This window comes from Aethina tumida, chromosome 3, assembly GCF_024364675.1.
Source record: "Aethina tumida isolate Nest 87 chromosome 3, icAetTumi1.1, whole genome shotgun sequence".
Lineage (NCBI taxonomy): Eukaryota > Metazoa > Arthropoda > Insecta > Coleoptera > Nitidulidae > Aethina > Aethina tumida.
The window spans coordinates 4,983,246-5,005,737 of record NC_065437.1 but is presented as its reverse complement, the minus strand read 5'-3'; the positions used below and the strand labels follow the sequence as shown (position 1 = coordinate 5,005,737).

General features: G+C 28.4%; 1 protein-coding gene across 1 annotated transcript in view; it reads left to right on the top strand.

The window, feature by feature from the left end:
- The first annotated feature begins 1,844 nt into the window (after positions 1 to 1,844).
- LOC109597273 (homeotic protein antennapedia) overlaps positions 1,845 to 22,492 on the top strand; it is a 50,239-nt gene continuing 29,591 nt past the window's right edge. Inside the window, exon 1 of the mRNA XM_049965489.1 lies at positions 1,845 to 2,110. The gene's annotated coding sequence lies outside the window, so the exon portion shown is untranslated. The remainder of the gene's footprint in view (positions 2,111 to 22,492) is intronic.

Below are 22,492 nucleotides of genomic sequence, written 5' to 3'. Positions count from 1 at the left end.
CTTAACAAACGAAGCTTAAAAATTTGACATAGTTCGTAGACAAAACATTCAAAATTTCTAAAACGTGTTAATGTGAGTTATTGCTTTAGTTTGATAACAATGAAACTTAAGCTTTTCGAGATAATGATTAATTTATTTAGATGATCAATAACTTGACTAAAAACGAATGTTGAATTTTTTTATAGTTATTTCATTACTCAAAAAAATTGTACAATTTGTACATTGTCAAACTTAGAATAAACTTTGTTATAACTGTCAAAAAAAGCTTAAAAATTTGTCTTGTTTATAGACAAAACAACCAAAAGACCTAAAACGTGTTAATGTGAGTTATTACTTTAGTTTGATAGCAACGAATCTTAAGCTTTTCGAGATAATGAATAATTTATTTAGATGATCAATAACCTGACTGAAAACGAATATTGAAATTTTTTACTCAAGAAAATTGTACAATTTTTTCATTGTCAAATTTAGAATAAATATTATTATAATTAACAAACGAAGCTTAAAAATTTGACATCCAAAATTCCTAAAACGTGTTAATGTGAGTCATTGCTTTAGTTTGATAACAACGAAACTTAAACCTTTCGAGATAATGATTAATTTATTTTGATGATCAATAACTTAATTAAAAACGAACGTTGAAATTTTTTTTTATAGTTATTTCATCGCTCAAAAAAATTGTACAATTTGTACATTGTCAAATATAGAATAAACTTTATTATAACTGACATAAGAAGCTTAAAAACTTGACAAAGTTTGTAGACATATAATTCAAAATTTTTAAAATGTATTAATGTGAAAAGGTAATTCATTTATTTAAATAATCAATAACTTGATTAAAATTAATTTTGAACACTTTTTATATTATTATTTTACTATCCAAATAAAATATACAATTTGTTCATTGTCAAATGTAGAATAAACTACCAAAAAAAACTTAAAAACTTGACGTAGTTTATAGACAAAATCAGACAAAATTATTCGAGTATAATCATTAATTAATAACGTGATTAAAAGCTAATCTTGAAAATTACTTTACGCTAATTTAACTACTCAAAAAAATTAAACAACTTGTTCATTATCAAATTTGGAATAAGCTTTTTTATAAGTAATAAAAGGAGCATACAAGTTTGTAGACAAAACAACTAAAATTAAAAAAATGTTAATGTGAGCTTAATCTTTAGGATTTTTGATTATAGAATTAGACTAATATTGAAAATTTTTGATAGTTCACAAAAAAGAGATTCATTGTTTAATTTGCTTTCCATTATCCATTAGTTTGTAGACAAAAGTGGATAGATAAAATAACCGGAGCTTGTAAAAAACATAAATGTGAGTTATTGCTTTAGTTTGATGACAACTAAGTTTGAGCTCTTTGAGTACATGGGTAATTTATTTCGACGACAAACACTTTGTCTCAGTTGCTTTGCCGGTAGCAAAATTCTTAGAACATTCGATGACTAATGATGATGAAGATGTTGGTCGGCCTTTCCCAAGAAACCACGTATGCCAAATACCCAACATCCCATACGCTCAAAATCATGACCGTCCACAATAACTCCACATCAATTTGTCGCGACCGCCGTTTCGGACATGTAAAACGACCCAAGTCCTGTGTGGTCCGCTAATGAAACGGATCGCCGAGGCTCCGAAACACACTTATTATTACGAGCCGCTCAAAAATAGGGGTAGGAGGCTACGGGGCACCGCGTGACTGATCGAGAGGGGACCTATGGGGCGGTTGCGCGCGAAAGCGAGACGGACGGCGGGGAGTGCGTGCGCTCGGGCCTCGGTGATGTTTGAAACGCTGACAGCTTGCCAGTGCTATTACAAGCGGGGCCGACCAATCCGACGTCAGTTCCACACTGCAAACTGACTGTCGAGGGATCGTCCTTCTCTCCTACGGTCGCGCTTTTCAACATTTTTGACAGATCAGTTCAGATCACTCGGAAGCGGCGTCAGCGGCGCGTCGCCCGATTTTTTTTTTATTTAACGCGTCGGTGTGCGCGACGTTTTTCGGTGGTGTGTGTGTGTGCGTTGATTGAAATGGACCTGGTTGTGATGTGTTTAGTACCACGCACCTTGGGGACCCATGGGATTTTCCTGCGAGGTAACCAACACCAACAATTACACCCCCAACACCAACGTCACCACTCCTCAGCAGTGCGTGTGGTCCACCCAAAAAGGAACAAGCAAAGATTGAACGCTAATTCGGTTAATTGACACGTTAAAAACAAGACGGCCGATTCGGCACACCGACACGGCCGTATAATGCCATTAGGGTCGCTTACATAACGACCCGACGCGCACTGAAACCAGTTTGCCGATTTAAAATATGCATTATCCAATTATGCCCCATCGGGACGGGGGATTTTTGGTGCGAACGGGGGATTTTTGAGCGTGTCGCGTTCGGCACGGCGCTCCACGTGCCCCGCGCGTCCAATCAACGACGCCACACGCCGTTTGGCGGACTGAAATTTCAGCCGGACAACGTTTAAACGCGATTGTGAATTATCGCGATCGGTGCGTGGATTAATAAATTCCGCAAATATTACACGTAAATAAACAATATTCCGGAGTCGCGTCTCGTTTAATTTACAATCCGATATGATTATTTGCGGCCGGGCCGTAAATATGAATTTACAAACAAGCTTGCAGTCCAATAATTAATTAAATTTTGCTGTTCGGCCGTCGTTAATCTTAAATTTTAATGAATATGTTGTTTAAATTTAACTATAAAGGGGCAATTTCAATTTTAATCCTGTCATAATTATCTCTTTAAAAAAATATTGTTTTAAACAAATATTATTTATCTTATAATTGACACAAAATGGCGACAAATCTTATTAGATTATACTAATTAATTGATCAATTATAACTATAAGCAACAAAATTGTTTGTTCATCTATAAGATTATTTGGTACTAAAAAATAAGTATTTATATTTGGAATTTTATCAACTGTTAATGTAAAAAAATATTTTTACTTTGTTTATATTAATTCTCAACCAAGATATTTTTGTCAATTTTGATAATAAATTATATTTATATAAATAAATAAATAATAAATTTTCCGATTTTAATGCTATTTAATGTTAAATTTTTAAATTTTAATTGACTTAGACACTTTTTATTCAATTTCAAAAATTTCATCTTAAATGTTGGAAAAATTATTTTGTTAAACTAAGTTAACTTAAACAAAATAGTTTAGGTTAATAAATATCAGCAAACAATTCTTATTATATTAATGTTTTGACTATAATTTAAAAAAAATAATAATCATAAAGCAACAAAATTGTTTACTTATATCTAAAATTATATATTCTTAAATTTCGTATTTAAGATTTATACAAGTTATAAGTTAACTAATATAAACAATTATTTTAGTAAAATATTAATAAATAATATTTTTGATATTAATTTTTAATTTAAAAAAAAATCATTATATGTCTCAAAAAATTAATTTGTTGAACTGTGTTAATTTGAATGAAATTGTTACATTAATAAAGATCAGCAAAATTATTATTAAATACAATATTTTAATTCTTTCAAATATGTTTGTTTAAAAATACCTTATAGTATTGTTTTAAAAATATTATTTCATTGATTATTGATACAAAAATAGTAACAAATTTTATTATATTAATTTATTGACTATTTATAGTGTAAAAAAAGATATTCAACATTTTAGCAACAAAATTGTTTTTTTATCTCTAAAATTATATCTACTAAAAGATTAATAAAATTTCATATTTAAGACTTATACAACAAAGTTAATATAAAAAATATTCTGGTAAAATATTAATCAACATTTTCAATATTAAATTTTAATTTAATGGTAATAGATTTTATTAAATTATATTATAATTAATCAATTCTAATAAAAAAAACAGAAGAAATTTCATCCTAAATCTGTGTTGTTATGTGAACTGGGTTATTTTGAATAAAATTGTTATATTAACAGATATCAGCAAAATTAATATTAAATAAAATATTTTAATTCTTTTAAATAAATTTGTATCAAAATGTTTAATAGAATTGTTTTAAAAAAATATTAATTTCTATAATTGACACAAAAATAGTACAAATTCTTATTATTTAATTTATTGAATATTTATAATTAAAAAGAATCTACATTTATGCTACAAAATTGGTTTTTTGTCTCTAAAATTATGTCTACTAAATTGACCGTAAAATTACGTATTTAAAATTTATACATTATTATTAATTTAATTAATTCTAACACACAATTTAAATCACAAATATTGAATAAATCCATTATAAAATAAAATATCTTAATTGTCAGAATATGTTTATAAATTTATTTATTTATAATTAATATAAAAAGTACAAATCCTAATATATTAATTTATTATAATAAAAGAGAAACAAAATAGTTTTCATATATGTAAAAATGTGTCTATTATGAAAATTTCATATTTAAAATTTAATTAACTAACGTAGTATAAGAAATTATTAATAAATAAAAATTTATATAATATTTAAGTAGAAAGAAAAAAAAATAATTAATATTGTTAGATTTTTCGATATTTTTATTAATTTTTAATTTTATCAAATCCATCTGTATAAAAAATAAAAATAGTCTTTAAAAAATATTATTTATTTATATATTACAAAAAATAACCAATTTTTTTATTTTAATTTATTGTTTAGAATCAAATTAAAACAATTTTAATATTTCCTGAAATGACCATATAATTTTTCAAGTTTAACAATATATAATCTAAAAAAATGAATTTTTGGTAATAAATTGTTTTTATAATTATTCAATATTTAAATGAATTTTTGTTTAAGATTTTATTATTTTAATTAATTTTATAATATTATTTATATTAGTTAAATTTTTAACCTTCATTTTATATTTTATTTAAGTTTTCATAACATTTTCTAACTGAAAAATTATTAAAATTATCACTTTTTTTAGAACAATTCAAATTAACTTTTGAGTAGTACAAATAAAATATTTTTATATACATTCGATTTATTTTTTATTAAAATAATATGATAATATAATATTTGTATTGAAATAATTAATATAAATTTCGTAAAAAACAATTTGTTGTTCAGTAGCTGAAGAAACAATTTGAAATTTAATTTTAACATAAAAAAATAATCAATAAAAAATTTGTTTTTTTCGCAATATTTTTGTTTTGACCATTTATTTATTTGTGACAGAATTTAAATAAAATACCAATATTTCTGATAAAAACCCATTTGGAGACATCTGTTGATAACTCGACCAACATTTATATGGTAATTTTCGGTTAACAACATAATTAACATTTACGTGGTGCAACAAATTGGAAAGATACTGAATTAACTAGTAAAATTGCGGCAAAATTCTCTTTGGGGTGCCGCCTAGGCATTTAATTAGCTGAACTATAATTAATTGGTGTGCGTTAAACTTTTTTTAAAATTTATTCTGCAGTTTTTATATGTCAAATAGTCCGTTTACAATTGCAAAACAAATATGGAATATATATTGGTGTTGCAATTATACATTGAAATATCGAATTGCGAAGCAATTTGAGAAGATAAAGTACGTACAAATATTTTTACTAAATAAACAACAATATGTGACCCATGTGCAGTCACAGTAATTGTTTTTTTTTATTATTATAATTAAAATACCCTCCGAGTAAGTCACAAAATGTAACAGAAAACTGATCTACATAAACATAAACTTTGGTGTATAACTGATTTAAATTCATATTAACTAAATTACAAGCAATAAAAATAATTAAATAAATTGTAGCCCAATAAACACAGATATTAAAGTGGGTAGAACCTTCATTAATTATGCTACAGTTTAAAAGCGTAACAATCTGAACCATTTATTATTATACCTGATCAGTGTGCGTCAAGATAAAACAGATAAAAATTGGTTATTACTTTTGTAAAATTGATTTTTTACTATTCCCGTGCCAGGGCAATGAATAATTACTATACAGTTTTGTTGATTACGCATGCGAAAATTAAATTAATACACTACAACATTTTTGGACCCGTGACAAAACGAATGAACAATATTTTGGCGAATGTTTCCCATGCACGCATAAAATCCTCCACATTAATTAACTCGTGGATCTAGATAATCGTCCATTACACATTACAAATTTAGATTTTCCCCTTGCATTAAAATAAAAAAAAAGGCTTCCAGAGCTAAGATCCATATCGACATTAAACGTACACAATCGAAATAATTGCCCGAGCTCCGATACAAACGCATGTATTATTCAATGCAATTTGTAATTGTAAATTATTTATAAACAGCTCGACTTCCCATTGTATTCTTATCACACGAGGGAATTAACAACAATTAATAACATTGACCAGCTTTTGCGTTTTTCATTGTATTTATACTGGAACCCGGCGTTAATTAATTTGTTCGTGATAGGGAAGGTTCCATGCAATATCTGCAGGTTCCGTATTAATAAATTACTTCTTTTACACCGTTGTAGTTTGTATTAAATATCTTTCACCTAATTTTAAGTCGTTGCCAATTGACCAGAATAGTAAAACAAGTAATTTTTGAAAGGTTGTCGTTTTGTTAACGATGGTGGGTTTCTAATAGGAAGCCCACATATTTATTTATACCTTTTACACCTGCTTTCTACCGTTTCCTTTCAATATTTCCAATCAACGTGTGAATTTGGTACCAAGTTAGTTTTGTGCCAGAATTGGATGAAAAATGGTTCCACTTCAATTTAATTCGAAGCTTATGAATAATGAAACGTCTCAATTAATAAAGACGTGACGTATTCGACGGTGGTAAGACGGAGAAGGCTTATAATTATCACCCATCAATCATATTGCCTAATGCAGTTTCCCCAATCCCCGCCGATCCAATAATATCTTCCCACACGAAGACAGCCGAGGAAAAAAAGCTACGAATCCATCTCATCATTTAGGTAATATCTCTCGTCCGCCATAAATTACCGACCTATCCGTGTCAAACATGCCCGGATCACTTGATCAAGCCCGAGTATGAAAGAGTATCCGCCACTTTGTTGCGCACACACATTGGGTCGGCACCCATAAGGGCCATAGTCGCGGACGGTGGGGCTGGGTCGGACCCCTGTCGCTGGTTCGAAAAAAAAAAAAGGACGGTACATCTGTCCGTAGGCTGCTAAAAAATTCACTTGGTGAAACCGAGGAAACGTTAGAACGGCTTTTGATGTTTTAATTCTGAGGAAATGGCGCTAAACCGGTACGTTTCCTCGTTCATCTTGCTTTGATGTTGTGTCCGAAGTTGGACTGGCATTCTTGTGGTAAAACGACAATTCTAACAGCAGGTTTAATAATAATCTTGGAGTCATAGATGAATGGACAAGTGGGCAATTGTTTGCTGCTTCGATGTTCAAGCTTGATGAGTTTCTGGCAGTACTTCTATAAACAACAAGATTTAATGTTATGAACAGTAAAATTAGACGCTCTACATCAACTTTACAAGAAAAATTATGTGAATTAATATATTATTTTCTCTTATGGACAATAATTTGCATATTTCAATATACTTGATTAGTTTCTGACAGTACCTCTATAGGTACCCATCTAAGATTTAATATTAGTAATAATAAAATTATAACTACTTCATCAATAATACAAGAAAAATGTGTGACAATTATTTTCTCCTTTGAATATTTAATTTTGATGAGTTTTTGGTAGTACTTTTGTAAACAATTTAAGATTTAATATAATAAAAATTAAAATTATGTGTTATTTATTAGTAATACAAGAAAAATAATATCATTGTCTATGGATAATGGATAATTGTTTCCAAAATCTTCCACATTTGATGAGTTAGTTTCAGGCGGTACTTCTATAAAGAACTTAAGGTTTAATATTATGAACTTTAAAATTGATGATCTTCATCAACTTCACAAGAAAAATTAAGTAACAATAATTTGCTCATTTGAATATACAGGCTTGATTAGTTTCTGACAGTACCTCCTAATATCTAATGTTTAATATTGGGTATAATAAAATTATAAGTACTTCTTCATCAATAATACAAGAAACGTTAAATTATGTATTTTTATAGAATATTTTAATTAAATGGACAATTATTTTCTACTTTGAAGCTTGATGAGTTTCTGGGAGTACTTCTGTAAACAACTTAAGGTTTAATGTTCTGAAAATTAAAATATTGATATAATAATAATAATACAAGAAAAATTATGTGATTGACAATAGACAATGGGTAATTGTTTCCTTCTTACAATGTCTCAAGTTTGATGAATTTTAGGCAGTACTATTAACCAATTAAAGTTTAATACTTTGAGAACTAATATTGTTTGTTTAGGTTTAAAATTATCAAATGTAAGAAGTGTCTTAAATACGTTAATTTCAGTATTCATTTTTACGTATCATTTTGCCGACATTTTGTTCTTATTTTTGGTTTTTTACAAGTGTCCTAAACATTAAGATAATCAAAACAATATTAAAACCTTTAAAAATGATAATTTTAGTATTATTTGAGTATTTTAAACAGGCGAATCTCATTTACTATCATTATTCTGAAGGAAGCGGCACAGTCAATCATTTTTAATCACTTAGTATGTTCTACGTATAAATTTACCAATTTTTTTTTCTTATTTTTATTTTTTTTACAAGTGCCCTAAACATTAAGATACCCAAAACGACATTAAAACCTTTAAAAACGTTAATTTTAGTATTCTTTGAGTATCTTAAACAGGTGAAAGTCATTTACTATCATTATTCTGAAGGAAGCGGCACATTCAACCATTTCTAATCACTTGAAGTGTGTTCTATGTATCAATTTACCAATCTTTTGTGCATATTTTTGTTTGTTTTACAAGTATTCTGGACAAGATATCCAAAATATTATTAAAATATTAAAAAACGTTAATTTTTGTTTATAATAAGTATCTTAAACATTCGACCATTTTTAATAATCAATCATTTTTATTCACATAGTGTTTTGAAATATCAATTTCATGATTTTTTGTTCATAATTTTTATTTATTATTTTTTTATTCAAATTAATCTTAAAATATTAAATGAAGTTTAAAGATTAACCTATCTAGAAAAGGCGGCACATTGGTACTATTGTATATCTATGTGAAGGAAGCGGCAAAATCAATCATTTTTGAACATAGAGTATGTTTTACATATCAATATTTTTGTTTACGATAAGTATTTATTTTTATCATGAATAAAATATTGCGATAAATTCTTTATTATGCCACACAATAACAACTTTTAGACGGCTGTTGTTGTTGCTCCATTTTGTCAAGTTACAAATTATTGAAATATGCTAATTGCCCCGTTTTCTGTGCCCCACGACAATATTAATTACCGATTGGTTATAAATAAATTGGAGTGTAATAATAAATCCTTATTAGAGTCAATCATAAATTAATAAATTACGGTATCGGTCGGCACCTGTACCGCGATCGGAAAATTTCAAAATAAAATTACCGACGCTCAAGTGTTTTATAACTGTAATCAACGTGGGGAAACAAATGCCCACTGGCCTAGTAGACAAAACGCGTAGTTTTAATGCCGGCAGCAGCTGTTACCTAATCGGAAATTCAGCGTAATCGCCGTCCCAATCTGCCCGGGTCCCAACAACGAAAATTATCGATAAAACTGCCAAAGAATGTGGTACGAGGTAATCGGTAAACAAGACGAGATAGCGCGAACGGTGGCGCAACCGAAATTAAGAAACACCCACCACGTGAAAAGGGTCTTACGCAAATATGGAGGTAGATAATTGACCCGGATGACGGATGACAATTCGATAACGCAACTACGAAACAATTGTTTCGCTTTTCGTTTCATTTTTGTGCCGCTAATAGGATTATTTCGTTGCATGCCGGCGGGCAGTTAAACAATTTCAGGTGGTGTGGTCTTGGTACCGATGGGGTGGGGCGATCGGCGGCTAATTTCGTGTAATGCCGCCGCCGCCACCGGCACGCTTTGTTTTATTTGTGTGGGGGAAAATGGAAAAGCCGACGTACCGAAACTACGAATGTGGCACACATGGATAATTTCGGTACTTGTTGCGGAGGTCAAACGAGATAACTCCCCGCTTGTGAAGGCGAATCCTCTTTTAGTTCGTTACGTTAATTTAAAAGAGTTAACTTAAGGCTCCATGTAAGCCACATTATCTTCCATGGTTTAGCATTGACCTTGTACTAAAATCATTGATTGTGGTGACGAAAAATTAGTAAACCAACAGCAACAAACTTAGTTTGGGACAACCCGCCATTATCTAATGATATAATTATTCATAAACATGAATAAACAAAAAACATTCGAACCCACATACATCAAAACACAAAGATAAAATGGAAATATCAATTCGCCATGTTGTTCCCGAGCCCATTTTTTTAAAATGTCTCTATCTACAAGTAAATAGACAAATGACGAGCTAACAACTGCTGTCAACGAAGATGGATGAACGATCTGTCATTGACAAATGATGTAAACAACTGCCACCTATCACAATCAAGCAACCGGTAGTTTTCAAGTTGGAAGCAATGAGCACCTCGACCATTACAAATAATAAATGAACGCCGTCTCCTAATGTATATTTAATGTCTTAATTTTTCATTTTGTCCATTCGGCTGAAGCCACGCATCGATTCCAAAACTTTCCGGGATTAAATGTTTGCGCAGTGGATTAATCTCTTTAATTAATTACGTATTTTAATAATAAAGAGGTCTTATCTTCCCTCCTGAGGCAAGTTTTTTAATAATATCCGTAAAGATAAATCACCTTGACATGTTAAACTTGTCACTTTATCCATCAATACATTTTACTCTATACAAATCGTGCATCACTTGAGTTATGCTCTATAATAATAACAGGCTTGGCGGTCCATTACGTACGAAATTGACGATGACGCAACCTAAAATTTAATATTTACATGGAGCCAAGTCGGTGCCGGGCCATCCTTTTTATTATATCATTATTGTTTGTTAAAAATTTCAACCGACCTTGGGCCTGCATTTTCGGTTTGTACGCACTCGATACAAAAAAAAAAAATGACCGTTGATAACTGAAAACGACCGGCTCCGGCCAGACGGGGACGGGGATGTTCTGTATGGATATTTCTGCACGCATGGAAATATTGTACCGCATATTTTAATAGCTTCATTGAATAAATACGTGAGGCAATTTGCAAATGTGCCTCGATGTGAGCATGCAGGAGGTCTTCATTAAAATACTTGAATGAAAAAATACATCTTAAGTCATTTTTTTCTGGCGTTGCCATAAGAATACAAGAAACTCAAATTTCTCTTCACTCATTTTATAATTTTAAACCTAAATTTGTTTATTGGACTACTACCAGATATTCATCATTGAAAGGTGAAAACAAAATAATTGGCAAATTAATACGTAAAACATACTAAGCGATTAAAATTGGTTGACAGTGCCGCTTCCTTCTAAAATTAACTATTTTTAAGGTTTTAATATTGTTTTGAATATTCTGATATTTAGAACACTTTAAAAGAAACAAAAATATGGACAAAAAATTGGTGAATTGATACGTAAAGCATTCTAAGTGACTAAAAATGGTTGACTGTGCCGCTTTCTTTAAAATGATGATAGTAAAAAAGTTTCGCCTATGTAAGATACTCATTGAATACTAAAATTAACGTTTTTTAAGTTTTTAATATTGTTTTGGATATTTTGATATTTAGAACACTTTTAAAGAAACAAAAATATGAACAAAAAATTGGTAAATTGATACGTAAAGCATATTAAGTAATTAAAAATGGTTGACTGTGCCGCTTCATTGAATACTAAAATTAACGATTTTTAAGGTTTTAATATTGTTTTGGATATTTTGATGTTTAGACCACTTTTAAAGAAACAAAAATATGAACAAAAAATTGATAAATTGATACGTAAAGCATACTAAGTGATTAAAAATGTTTGACAGTGTCGCTTCCTTTAAAATGATGATAGAAAAAAAGTTTCGCCTATTTAAGATACTCATTGAATACTAAAATTAACATTTTTTAAGTTTTTAATATTGTTTTGGATATTTTGATGTTTAGAACACTTTTAAAGAAACTAAAATATGAACAAAAAATTGATAAATTGATACGTAAAGCATATTAAGTAATTAAAAATGGTTGACTGTGCCGCTTCATTGAATACTAAAATTAACGATTTTTAAGGTTTTAATATTGTTTTGGATATTTTGATGTTTAGACCACTTTTAAAGAAACAAAAATATGAACAAAAAATTGATAAATTGATACGTAAAGCATACTAAGTGATTAAAAATGTTTGACAGTGTCGCTTCCTTTAAAATGATGATAGAAAAAAAGTTTCGCCTATTTAAGATACTCATTGAATACTAAAATTAACATTTTTTAATGTTTTAATATTGTTTTTGGATATTTTGATGTTTAGAACACTTTTAAAGAAACAAAAATATGAACAAAAAATTGATAAACTGTTACGTAAAGCATACTAAGTGATTGAAAATGATTGAATGTGCCGCTTCCTTTAAAATTATGACAGTAAAAAAATTTCGCCTATTTAAGATACTCATTGAATACTAAAATTAACCTTTTTTGAGGTTTTAATATTGTTTTGGATATTTTGATGTTTAGAACACTTTTAAAGAAACAAAAATATGAACAAAAAATTGATAAATTGATACGTAAAGCAAACTAAGTGATTGAAAATGGTTGACTGTGCCGCTTCCTTTAAAATGATGATAGTAAAAAAGTTTCGCTTATTTAAGATACTCATTGAATACTAAAATTAACATTTTTTAATGTTTTAATATTGTTTTTGGATATTTTGATGTTTAGAACACTTTTAAAGAAACAAAAATATGAACAAAAAATTGATAAACTGTTACGTAAAGCATACTAAGTGATTGAAAATGATTGAATGTGCCGCTTTCTTTAAAATTATGACAGTAAAAAAATTTCGCCTATTTAAGATACTCATTGAATACTAAAATTAACCTTTTTTGAGGTTTTAATATTGTTTTGGATATTTTGATGTTTAGAACACTTTTAAAGAAACAAAAATATGAACAAAAAATTGATAAATTGATACGTAAAGCATACTAAGTGATTGAAAATGGTTGACTGTGCCGCTTCCTTTAAAATGATGATAGTAAAAAAGTTTCGCTTATTTAAGATACTCATTGAATACTAAAATTAACATTTTTTAATGTTTTAATATTGTTTTTGGATATTTTGATGTTTAGAACACTTTTAAAGAAACAAAAATATGAACAAAAAATTGATAAACTGTTACGTAAAGCATACTAAGTGATTGAAAATGATTGAATGTGCCGCTTTCTTTAAAATTATGACAGTAAAAAAGTTTCGCCTATTTAAGATACTCATTGAATATTAAAATTAACCTTTTTTGAGGTTTTAATATTGTTTTGGATATTTTGATGTTTAGAACACTTTTAAAGAAACAAAAATATGAACAAAAAATTGATAAATTGATACGTAAAGCATACTAACTGATTAAAAATGGTTGACAGTGTCGCTTCCTTTAAAATGATAATAGTAAAAATGTTTCGCCAGAAGGTTTTAATATTGTTTTGGATATTTTGATGTTTAGAACACTTTTAAAGAAACAAAAATATGAACAAAAAATTGATAAATTGATACGTAAAGCATACTAACTGATTAAAAATGGTTGACAGTGTCGCTTCCTTTAAAATGATAATAGTAAAAAAGTTTCGCCAGAAGGTTTTAATATTGTTTTGGATATTTTGATGTTTAGAACACTTTTAAAGAAACAAAAATATGAACAAAAAATTGATATATTGATACGTAAAGCATACTAAGTGATTGAAAATGATTGAATGTGCCGCTTCCTTTAAAATTATGACAGTAAAAAAGTTTCGCCTATTTAAGATACTCGTTGAATACTAAAATTAACCTTTTTTGAGGTTTTAATATTGTTTTGGATATTTTGATGTTTAGAACACTTTTAAAGAAACAAAAATATGAACAAAAAATTGATATATTGATACGTAAAGCATACTAAGTGATTGAAAATGGTTGACTGTGCCGCTTCCTTTAAAATGACGATAGTAATAAAGTTTCGCCTATTTAAGTTACTCATTGAATACTAAAATTCTCATTAAACACGAATACACCGAATTCACCTTATTTAATGTTTTAAATAAATAAAATTATTAACAAAAAAATTGGTAAATTGATACATAATACAATTTATTGAACAGAAATTTGCCAAATTTTCCTTTTTCAATAATTTAATATTAAAACAAAAAACATGAACAAAAAATAAAATAATTGGACAACCTGTTCTGTGAATTTAACTTTCAAGTTCAAAATGGTTAATATATTAGTGAAGGCTAAACTAAAATCGTTTTTCAATCGCCAAGTAACAACAATGCATTTATTTACATGAATACGTCCTTAGGTCTGATAAATGAATGAAAAATGCGCACACTTGTCAACAAAGTTGTCTTAATTAACTTATTATTAGTCCGTTCATAAAATAAATTAATGAATTGATATAATTAATTCAGTTTAAGACTTGTTATATAATATGGATATAACAGAACTTTGCTTGTTTTGTTGGAAACATGCAGTACAGTAATTAAAAAGTCATGAATATTTATTCTTTATTAACAGGAATATTAATTGCGCTAATTAATATTAATTCTTTGTAAATTTAATGCTCGTTTTGTTCGTGCTGCTTTTTACGTGAGATTGTTTGTTGGACTTTTAAAGCACGTATCTAATATTTGTGTGTTAAACAATTTTTTGCGCATTGTAAATTGCTGATACATATTAATAAATTATTTAAATTGTAAATAAAAAGTTGGCAACAAGATACGTTTACAATAAATAATGTTAAAAACATGTTGAACGTTAAGTGAATCGACAAGGGAAGCTTCGCAGGAATCCGGCGTCGGCGTTAATTGATCGGGTGCGATTAAACAATTTTTCCGCGATCTAATTAAAGCGGCGTAAGAATTTCAGCAATGGGCCCAATCGACGTGCCGGGCCGGGCCGTTGTTTCCGCGGGGCCCCGACCTATGATTTGTTGTCCCGGCCGTTCGGAATCGGCGCTGAAAATTCTAAGCATAGTTACCCGAAATGAGCGCCATAAATCATACGGTCGACGTTCGTTTAACATGGTCCGATGAATTAATTGTTGAAATTATCGTGACCGCAAAATAATTCCGTTGGGTCCGGGAGCCCGGCCGATTAAAAGCGGCCGCGCGCCGTCCGTAGTTCCGCGTTTCGGGAATTTCGCCGCCCCCGCCTCGGCCGCCCCGTAGTCCGTGCGCCGTTTCGAATATCAATTCGGAAATTCAAAAACGCAGGCTACGGCCGCCGCGTACTCTCGCATCCGCATACGAGATTTAGGCGGCTTTACGGGGAATTTCAATACGCGGCTCTCCGGACTTTTTTCTTGATTCAATCGTAGGCGCAGTTTGCATACAATATGTCATATTGCCATAATATAGCGACTGTTCACCTGCTATTTTAATAAAATAAAAAATACTGGTGCCTTCCTGTATTATCATATGGAATATATTAGTTGTTCTATACCATTTTCTTACCTATCACTTACTTACTATAAAAAAATATATATTAATTAACAATATTTTACAATAAATTAATATAAATAAGTTCTCATTGCAGTTCTGGATAAAAAAGTTATAAAACTTCTTCTAATAATTTTATTCTATAACACAAAAAGTTCTTATAACGTTAAAAAAAAATTATTTTATTTTTAAAATGTGTAAATTTTGTAATAAATTATATAAAAATTAACTTATTCAAGTTCTCATTATAAATCTGGATAGAAAATGAAGGATTATAAAATTTTATTTTTACAACATTTTATGTTGTATGTATAAACGAAAGAGCTTTTCTGATATAAAAAATTGTATATTAATTAATTATATTTTACTACAAATTACATAAAAATTAATATAAATAAGTTCTAGGTATATTTCTGGATAAAAAAAGTTATAAAACATCTTCCAATCATTTTTACTATAATACAAAAAGTTCTTCTGACATTAAAAAAAATTATTTCATTTAAATATGTAAATTTTATAATAAATTATAAAAAATTAACTTGATTAAGTTCTCATTATAACTCTGGATAGAAAATGGAGGGTTATAAAATTTCTTTCGAACAAAAAAAAAAAGAGTTCTTCTGATATTACAAAAATTGTATATTAATTAATTATATTTTACAGTTCTGGATAGAAAAATTATAAAACTTCTTCTGATAATTGTATTCTATAAAACAAAAGGTTCTTTTAAAAAAATGATTTACTTCTTAAAAAATGTATTATTTTACAATAAATTATATAAAAACTAATTCAATTAAATTGTCATTATAATTTTTAACAGAAAATGAAGGTTTATAAAATTTCTTCTTATCAATTCATGCTATATAAAATAAAGAGTTCTTTTGATACTACAAAAAATTGACTTCTTTTTCTAAAAAATGTATATTTTACAATAGTTTGCATAAAAATTAATATAAATGAGTTCTCATTACAGTTCTGGATGGGACAGTTATAAAACTTCTTCTGATTATTTTATCCTATAAAACAAAAAATTCTTTTAACAATCAAAAATTTGATTTCTCTTTTAAAAAATGAAAATTTTTTAGAATACATCACATACAAATTAATATAAATGAGTTCTCATTACAATTCTGGACAGGAGAGTTATAAAAATTCTTTTAATCATTTTATCCTATAAAACAAAAAATATTTAACAATCAAAAATTTGATTTCTCTTTTAAAATATGTAACTTTTTGACAATACATTACATAAAAATTAATATAAATGAGATCTAATTACAGTTCTGGATAGGAGAGTTATAAAACTTCTTCTAATCATTTTATCCTATAAAAGAAAAATTTCATTAATTATAAAAAATTTGATTTCTCTTTTAAAAAATGTAAATTTTACAATAAATTACATAAAAATATGAATAAATTTTTATTATAATTGTGAGTAGAAAATAAAGGATTATATAATTTCTTCTGATGCTTTTATGTTATGTAAAATAAAATGTCCTTATTTTACCGTTTCCAAAAAATATGTGTCTCTCAATAAATTACATTAAAATTAATATATATATATATATATATATATATATATATATATATATATATATATAACAAAAAGTTCTTCTGGCGTTAAATAAATTGATTTCCTCTTAAAAAAAAGTATATTTTACAATAAATACATAAAAATTAATATAAATGAATTCTCAGTTCTGGATGTAAATTCTGATTACATTACAAATAATTCTGGATAGAAAATAAAGTGTTATAAAACTATTAATCATTTTATCCTATAAAACAAAAAGGTTTTCGGACAAGTCTGGATAGATCTAAATTCTTATAATAATTTTATAGCATAAAATTCTGTTTATAATATTGACAATTTTGGATGGAAAATAAAGAGTTATAAAACTTTTAACCATTTTATCCTATAAAATAAAGTTTTTTTGACAACTCCGGATAGAAAAAATTCTTCTAATCAGTTTATGCTGTAAGTTCTGATTATAGTTCTGTCAGTTCTGGATAGAAAAGAACTTACGAAGGTTCTAATAATTTTATTAGTAAATAAATGTAAATAAAAAGTTTTTCAGAAAATTCTGACTAGAAAAATTTCTTCTAATCATTTCATGGTGCATTATTGATTTTAATAAAATAAATAATGAGATTAATTGTAACACTAGTTGTAATGTAACTTGTGATAAAAGTTGTACACTCCCTTTGGCAAAATACGTCGTACTTAAAATGAACGAACTGCAATAATATAATATTATAGTTAATTTTAAATAAAATTTATCGTTTACAACGGTTCGGTACTTTTTTTGTGGCATCCATAGGGGATCTGGAGGCGTTTGCGCGCCAAGCTAATACAATAAAAGTTTATTAAACTGTTATTATTATGAAATGCACGATGGTGCTAGTTGCGGCCGGAGGCGATCGTTTGATTTTCATCGGGTCGGCTCCGCAGCCGCCGCTGATGCCGCCAACGCTCCAGGGCCGAGGTCAATTTATCAATTTCAGAATTCGCTGCCGCGACATTTCTCTCTCTCCCCCACCGATTTGTTGACTGTAGTTTTGCACTCTCACTCCCGGCAACAACATTAGCACAAATGTAATATATGAAGAGTTCCCTCTATTGTTTGTTCTTTTATTTTATATGTGTACCGCATTACGGCGGATGATGTATGCCCATTTTTCACAACGTACAAACATTATGATGTATTGGCCTGAAAAGTGGATACACATTATCTTGTCGGCGCGTACACACGTTTCCCTTGCGCTTCGCTTCAACCAAAAACACCCTTTAAAAACTGCTAAAAAAAATCGCTAATGTGTTAGTTTGCACGACGCAATAAATTATGGGGAAATCGAGGGAGAGCGGGAGAGATCTCCCAACATCACCTACGAATAAGTGTATCCGCGGCGGGGTCTCAATGTGGAGCACGAGGTCATGCATATGCATGTATCTGGCTTCTGTCTAATCAGGTTCGATTCTCCCCGGAATCGTAAATCAAAATACGTTAGCACGCCGTGCTTGGTTATGGATCTCGTTCGGGCGAATGTAATTTGCACGCCGCCAATGGGACACCCTCGAAATTTGAGGAAGGATAGCCCAATTAATGAATGAATTATTAATTATAAATAAAAGTGAGCAATAATTTATTACCGTTGACAATGTGAGGCTGAATATTTTATTTGTTATGCATAGACGTGACTTGGTCTACCAATAATTAATTACTGAAAGTTTTATGATGTTAGTCTTTTAGTCTAGTCATTTTATAAATCAAAAAGTTCTTTTAACATTCAAAAATTTGATTTCTCTTTAAAAAAACGTAAATTTTACAATAAATTATATAACAATTAAGTATAAAAAGTTAAAAAAAATTGATTTCCTTTTCTAAAAAAATTATATTTTACAATAAATTACATAAAAATTAGTATAAATATGGTCTTATATAATTCTAAATAGAAATTTGGGAGCCATAAAGTGTCTTCTAATTATTTTATCATATAAAATAAAAAAAAATAGCACATTTAGTACTACTTCTACTTTTTTCTTTCTAATAAATGCAATTTTATAATACAATTATATAAAAAATAAATTAAATAATTTCACATTGGGTGGAAAGTAAAAAGTTATTCCAACCGTTATTTTTTTAGTTAACCTGATATTTTAAAAAATGTGTTTTTAGAATTATATTAATTTTTTTACAATAAAAAATATTAATTGATGTTATGAGAAGAGAATGGAGATATAAAATTTCTTCCTAACTATTTTCCTATAAAACAAATAATTCTATTTTAAAAAATTAGATTTTCTTTCAACAAAATATAATTTACTATAACTAATATGAAAATTTATTCAAATAAGAGTTCTCTTTAGAGTTCCGGATAGAAGATGAGGATTTACAAAACTCAAACTGTTTTTTTTTTTTTTCAGAAAATTATCAGTTCTAATATAAAAAAATAGATATTTTGAAGAAATATAAATTTTACGATAAATTACAAAAAAAAAATAATAAATAATTTTAGAAACTTTACATAAATTCTGTATAGAAAATGAAGAATTATAAAAGTTCTTCTTATATATATTTTAATATTTATTATATAAATATAAATAATAAATAATATTAAAATTAATATAAATAAAATTATATTTACAGTTATAGAAAGAAAAGGAAGATATAAAAATTCTTTTTCTTTCTTCTTTTTTTTTATAAAACAAATAATTTTATTTAAAAAAATTAGATTTTGTATTGAAAAAATATAATTTCACCATAACTAATATGAAAATTTATACAAATAAATTCTTTTTAGAGTTCTGGATATTTGTAATATTTATAGAAAATTAATATTTCTTCTAATATAAAATAGGTAATAATTTTAATAAGTTCATACAAATTCTGAATAGAAAAGTTCTGCTGATATTTTAAAAAAATATATATTTTTCGAGAATAATAATAAATAATATAAAAATTAATAAAAATAAAGGGAAGAAAATGAAGAAATAAAAGTTATATATTATTATATTTTTATACAAAATAAATAATTGTATTTTAAAAAATAGATTTTGTTCCAGAAAAATAAAATTTTTCCATAACTAATATGAAAATTTCTATTTAGAGTTCTGGATAGAAGATAAAGATTTATAAAACTTTTATATTTTTTCCGTAAGACATACAGTTCTTCTGATATTAAAAAATATATATTTTTTTGAAATAAATAAATAAATAATATAAAATTAAGATAAATAAAAGTGTCTTTAGATTTCTGGATAGAAGCTGAAGAAATATAAAATTTCTTCTAATATTTTTTAAATAAAACTAACAATTTTTCTAATGTTTAAAGAAACAACATTATTTTCTTTCGAAATTTGATCATAAATGACTTAAACATTAATATAAATAAGTTCTTAATGGAGTTCTGAACAAAAACTGAAGATTAATTTTTATGAAAATTTTATTTTCCTTATGTTTTTTCTTCAGTTAAGTTTTTGGTAAAGGGAGTCCATAACTTTAGTCACAACTTACTTTATGTTAGAACTACGTTTTTATTTTATTTTTGGTGTAACAACAGTATGAAAAAATTGTGAAACCAGTTTTCGTTATGTTTCCTGGTGCAACCTACGTAAACTTTGGACTTCCCATTATAATTTAAAATGCCAGCCTTGAGCCATTTTAAAATTAATTCACTGAGTAGATATTGCGTTAATTTCAAATCGTATTTTTGCTTAATTTTTAACTATTATGAGTGGTGCACGTATAAAATGTTAGATTTATCTTAATTACAACACGACACGACTGGATGTTGATTTTTGCATCAACTGTTGTGTGTTGCGCAAGAGAAAACATTCCTCTGAGGCCCAATTTCGTGGAATCAGGTAGAACTTTCTATTTCCTTTCAGTTTTTAGTCATATCCAAACCGGCGAGTCAGTATCTATTCAAGTGGATTACGCATTGTCCTTGTAGGTAAAATTGCACAAGAAATTGGGTCAGCACGGATTTACGACGATCCACACAAAAATATCAGAAAAGGTAGATTTGCCAAGAGCTTATAAAACAAGACTATGATTTATGGCACGTCTTCTTAGAGAATTACAACAAGAAAACCGCATTTTGTGGCGCAGTTTTTAGTTTTGTGCTTAGTTGTGTGTCCGTTTTCCAAAATTGAATGAGACCTTCGGTGGACGCCGATGGTGCATTATTAAAAACGTATGTCCGGGGCTAATTTATGATAATCGATTTCCGATTAGTTACCAATTTTCAGTTACACTCCAAATTCAAAACAAAGTACACTCGGGGCTATTAATTAAAATCCACAATTTAATTGCCTTGTGCATCGGCGTTAGAATTCATTACACGTCAATTTAAATGCAACAAATATAAATCATACTTTGGTTTTAATGCTGTGGTGCATTTTTTGTTGTTATCATTGTATCGATCCGCGGCCGAATTTAATAAAGAATCAATAAAGTTAATGTAAATCGCGTGTAACGGCCGTGCCCGAAAAAAACTAGGGTTTGCTGTTGGGCCCCATTCATCCCCCGATTAGGTCATGTTTAGTTTTAATCGGGCAAATGGCGGTTTTCGTCGCAATTTATATCTTCCGCATTTAAATCAATTTGGAAGGTGATTTAGTTGAAAAAGCGTTTATAAAAATTGACTGGATGGAATTCCTTTCCCCCCTCGGCGAGATAAATTCTGCCCGGCATGTTTATAGTTTCCGGGAGCTGAAAATGATTTCATGCTTGCGCCCAACTAGCAAATATGTTTTTCGATTATCATCTGACCAGGCGGGCTCAAAATGTTCCACACACACAAAATGGTAAAAAATCTACAATAATGGACGGTTGCTCCACTTCAACAAATAATTGATATGTGGGGCCTTTAATGCATATAATTTGGTTTATTTCTTTTAAAGTTAAACATACAAACATCGACTAAATAAATCAGCAGGCATGCAGGTATATAATTATTAACTGGAACAGCGTGCAGTAAAATGCATTTTCAATTTTAAACATTGAGTGGCCGAGAATCAATTCATTCTAATCGTTCTCCATTTACGATTACCAGTGGTACTATTTTTGCCATTTAAATATGTATGGGTTCTTATAATTGCAGTCGTTTATTGATTGTAAACAATTTATTATTAATAGTTATAATTGTTATTAATTGTTGCGTATCGCTATTAGCGGCGCACGATGGAGAAATTCGTTCTTTATCCAGCCATTTGAATAATGATTGAAGGCCTGGAGGATATTAGTTTTTACACATGGATTAATTGATATAATGATGCATAAATTGAACATGTAATTGACGCCTAACGAATGTGTTTTGTTACAGGTAATTGGCTTTTTATACTTTCCAACGTTGTTAACGAGTGAGTACCGAAAAATGTTAGTACCAGTTAGTTAGTTAGTAACAAACATAACCGGGAACAG